General features: G+C 37.6%; 1 pseudogene; it reads right to left on the reverse strand.

The window, feature by feature from the left end:
- Nucleotides 1-239: 239 nt before the first annotated feature.
- On the reverse strand, nucleotides 240-814 carry LOC102862160 (annotated as a pseudogene).
- Between the last annotated feature and the right edge of the window lie 4,389 nt (nucleotides 815-5,203).

Raw genomic sequence — 5,203 nt, forward strand, 5'->3', positions numbered from 1 at the left:
TAGCTTGCCTTTGGAAACTCTATGAACCTGGGAAAAGGATGAAAGTTACACAAGTGTTCAGGTCTTTCATTCATAGGGTCACTATGAATCACCTGCAACTCGATAGCACTTAACAGCAACAACAATCTACTCCTGATAGCATTTACCATTTTTTTGTAATCTCCCAGTCTCCAGAGGATAAAAGCAGCACAGTGCAAATATGTCTTCTGCTCCTTCACACTGCATACAGATGAAGTGAATTATGTTGTGTATTTCTTAGTCCACTGTCTAGCTATCCTGTCATGTTCTGCCCTGTTGATCAAATACTGAATGGCTCTGCTACCAACCAAAGTATTCACAGGATTGCAGTCTGTCAAAAGGAAGCAAATAACAAAACTTTTGATATAGTCAAAGCAGCTTTCCAATTATCTTTGTCCAAACCAATGACTCCCTGACTGTTGATGTTGCAGTGATAGATTCTGGTGTGGAAAGTAAACCTTTGGTGGCTTAAATGGATAATGTGATATTCAGAAAAAACACATCATCTTCATATATAGAACCTGGTAGACCAAGTACACTTAATCTCCATTCATAAATGTTATATCCTTTAGGCCCAGCACTGCAGTTAAAAAGATGATCCAGTGTTATGTCAGCTAGCTCCTTCTGAATTCTTTTAGCACTAGTGGATAACTTAGTGGTTTTGCTAGAGAGCTTGGTGTTTTTCTTCTGCTGGGTGGCAGAAGGTTTTCGGTCTTGTTCTTCAGGTTCTGGAGTGGCTGAGTCTCGTTGGTCTGCATCTGCTCTCATCATCGGACTTTTGTCGATCACTGGACATCTTGGTGAAGTTATTTATCTGAAAACTCAGCCATCTGTCCAGCCTGCTCAAATTCCACAGTGATGTCTTGTTCTTTTTAATGTCTATGCTTACTGGTACAAACTGACTGCCTATGGTAATTCACAGAGGTTTTAATTTGTTGTATTTTTATCTTCATTTTTTCCAAGAACTATTACATTTCATTTTTATTTCTTTTATAATTCAGTAGTGATCCAGTAAGGTTTCATTTAGCTTTCGCATGAATGGAGCTTTTTCTCCTTTATCCTCTTGCCCTTAATTTCTAGTTTTATAGTAATGTGATCTGAGAAGATACTTTGCAGTATTTAGATGCTTTTGAATTTATCAAAGATTTGTGAGGTGCCCTAATATAGTCAGTTATGGAGAATATACCATCTGCACTTGAGAAGAAAATGAATTTAGCTGTTATTTTGGGGTTTTTTGTTGGGGTTTTTTTTTTTACACAGAGTATTCTAAGTATGTCTATGAAGTAGAGCTGATTAATTGTATAGGTTAGTTCTTCTTGATCTTTGTTTAGTTGCTTTCTAGTTGACCTGTCTTTCAGTGAGAGTGACATGTTGAAATCTCCTACTGCTTGTGGGGTTGTCTATTTCTTTCTTCAAGTCTATTAATATCTACTTTATGTATTTTGCAGCTCTAATATTTTGTGCTGTGATACTGATGTGTCAATGTGTTACTACTGGTTGGCTACCCATTGCGGACAGAGTGGGGTGGAGGTCCCCGATTAAAACAAGCTTGGAAGGAGGAGTGGCATCCACTTCCATAAAAGCTTGTCTCCAGAAACCCTATGAACCTGGAAAGAGGATGAAAGACACCCAGGCGTCGAGGACTCTCCTTCATAGGGTCGCTATGAGTCGCCTGTGTCTCAGTGGCACTTAACAACAACAACAATATTTTGTGTGTAGAAATCAATTAAAGATATATTCCCTTGTTCTATTATTCCTTTAAGCATTATCTAATGTCCTTCATTATCTCCTATGCAGGCTTTCATCCTAAAGAGTGTTTTACCAGATATTAGTATTGCCGGACTTGCTTTCTTTTGGATGCCATTTGCTTGGTATGTTTTCTCTATTTTTTGACTTTTTTTATTTCTACCTTTTCCCTCATTTCTTACATGTATCTCTTACAGGAAACATATTGATGGGTTTTCATCTTTTTATCTATTCTGCTATGTCTTTTCTGTCTCTATTAGAGTTGTTCCTAAGTGTTTCATCTTATGGGTGGTTGTTTTAATTGGTATGTTGCTGTTGTATGCTCTTGACAGAACCAACTCATAGCTGACCCTCCAGTGGGTTTTCAGAGGCAGTAAATCACATGGGGGGAGATTGCCCTCTTTCTCTTGTAGAACAGCTGCTAAATTCTAACCACTTGCCTTCAAGACATGAGTGCAATTCTTTACCACTTGTCTACAAGCACTACCTCTTTTTTTCCAAATCAAAATATCAGTTCTAATGCAGTAGTCCTCCCATATTCTCTTGAATTCACATATTACAGTGGCCTCAGTTACCTCTTGAATAAATGTGGAAATCTTCAAACAGTGTTTGTTTTCTCATATGAGTACAAATCTGAGACATATAGTTTAATAAAGTTTGCATATATATTAACCACAACTTTTTCAACACCTGACAGATACACCCAGGACATCTTCCATTTAACATATTGCATTCCAGGGTAATCACAGTTCTGAAATTTAGGTATCTGTTTTATTATCTTTTAAAATTTATTTGAATATAATAATTCATTTACATTGTGTCCCATTCATGTACATTATGTTTTATACAATCTTTTATTTACTCTGTATTTCATGCAATCATTCACGCATATTGTATTTTATACAATTGGTTACTATTGATCTATGCTTATTATTACCCCATGTTTTCTTTTTCACAAAATTTTTATTTTATACTAGATTACTAACAAAAGTTTGTATACATTGTTTTTAGCAGTAGATCTATACCCTTTCCTTTATCTACCCTTACCTCCATCCATGAAATTGTAAAACCCTATAATTAAGCACCACCATCCTCACCCCTCTGCTCCCCTCTCCCCATCTTGTATCTTAGTGCACATTCTAGAATAATGGTCTTATAAAGTATTTGTCCTTATGGCACTGATTAGTTCACTTAACATAATGCTCTCCAGTCCCTCCCAAGTTAGATAGTAATTTACAAAATCATTGCTCCTCCATGCTGCATAGTATTCCATTATGTGAATGTACCATAATTTCTCAATCCATCCCATTGTGGTTGGACATTAAGGCTGTTTCCATGTTCTTCTATGGTGAATAATACTACTATGAACACAAGTTTCTGTTTGTACCTCATTTCTCATTTTCTCACAGTATAGTCTAAACAGTGGAATAGCTGGGTTATGTGGAATTTCCAGAAACTCTATGAACTTGGAGAAGTGATGGTTATACAAGTGTTCAGGTCTTTCTTTCATAGGATCACTATGAGTCATTTATGACTAGATGGCACTTAACAACAGTTAGGATTTCAGTCCTTGGGAAATGACATCATGCTGAGAGAAGTGGAAGGTCAACATGAAGGATTGATACTATGACTGTAACAATGAGCTCAAGCATGTCTCAGATTGTGAGGATGGCTAGGATAGGGCAAGGGTTGTGTATAGAATTGCTGAGTCATAGAGAGAGCTTTGTTGGCCTGTTGTTGTTGTTGATTGCCTTGAGTAGAGCATGACTTATAGCTACCGACCCTATGAACAAAAAGGCCTGAAGCCCCTCTACAACTATTGACATATATCAAAGTTCATAATTTCAAGAGGCATGTTGTTTAGGAAGTGAATGCCACTCCTGCTTCCAACTCTGTTAGCCTGCTGGATAGAAAGTGATGCTACCAAGCCAAAGGTGGGTGATTTTAATCTGCATCCCTCAGGCCTGGTTTCAATTGTTTTCAGTCATTGTTCTAAGAGCTAGAGCACTAGTCTGTCAGTTTACCATACAGAGGTAACTCGCGTTTGCTGTAATGCTAAACACTGTGACACTGATGTGTCAAATTAGATAATGGTTACCTATTGTGGACAGTGTTTGGTGGAGTTCCCAGTTTGAAACAGGCTTGGGAGCAGGAATAGCATCAGCTTCCAAAATAGCTTGCCTCCGAAATAACTTGCCTCCAGAAACTCTATAAACTTGGAGAAGCAATGAAGGTTATACAGGTTTTCAGATCGTTCATTCATGGGGTCACTATGAGTCATCTACGATAGACAGCACTCAAGAAAAACAACAATGGAATTTCTATGTTCAGCTTTTTATTTTTTTAATTCATTTTAATGAACATTTACAGAGATTTTGGATTTCAATTAATTCATTGTTGCACTTTTCTACCTGCCCACCCCTCCTCTCCAGTTCATTCTTCTCTTTGAAAAGTAAAAGAAAAATTCCTTCATTGGTATACAATCCCCCCACCCCGCCCTCACCCACCCCTAGTGCACTCCACTATGCAACCTTAATTCTGGACTCTTGTGATAACCATAATACCCTATCATATATCACTTTTAAACTGTTCTCTCCCTCATCCATTTCAATGCAGTGTACATAATTTATCCAGTTTTCCCTCATTCTTACCCCAACCCTGATGTCAGTCCCATTCTACAACAGAGGAACAATGCAGTGTTTGTCTTTTTGTGACTGAGATATTTCACTCAGCATAATGTTCTCCAGGGTCACCCATTTTGAATAATATTGCATGAGTTCCTTGTTTTTCAATGCAGCATAGTATTCCTTTGTGTGAATATACCACAGCTTATCTATCCATTTGTTTGTTGATTGGCACTTAGGTTGCTTCCAACTCCTTCTTATTGTGAACCTTGATAAACATGGGTATGCATATATCTGCTTGGATGGCGGTTATGGTCCCTTTGGAGTATATTCTCAGTAGTGGAATTGCTGGGTCAAATGGTATCCCTATTTGCAACTTTTTGAGAAAGCGCCATACCACCTTCCACAGTGGTTACAACATTTTACACTCCCAACAACAGTGAATAAGGATTCCAGTTTCTCCACAACCTTGCCAGCATTTGTTGCTTACTGTTCTGTTCAATTTTGCTATTCTGACTGGGGTGAGATGATATCTTCTATGTTCAGCCTTTTGAGGAAATGCCAAAATGCCTTCCAGAGTGATTAGATCATTTTACAGTCCCACCAACAATGTATGAGAGTTCCTATCTCTTCACTTCCTTTCCAACCATTTTTACTTGCTGTTCTGTTTGTTCAATTTTTTTTTCTATATTTTATTAATTTTCATAAACATTTACAGAAATTTTGGGTTTCCATTCATTCATTGTTACACTATTCTCTCTACCCTCCTCCCAGTTTGTTCTTGTCCAAATGCCACAGTGCTTGTCAAAGCCAGT

Source organism: Elephantulus edwardii, unplaced genomic scaffold (genome assembly GCF_000299155.1).
Source record: "Elephantulus edwardii isolate Elephantulus edwardi_28Jun2011 unplaced genomic scaffold, EleEdw1.0 scaffold00622, whole genome shotgun sequence".
NCBI lineage: Eukaryota > Metazoa > Chordata > Mammalia > Macroscelidea > Macroscelididae > Elephantulus > Elephantulus edwardii.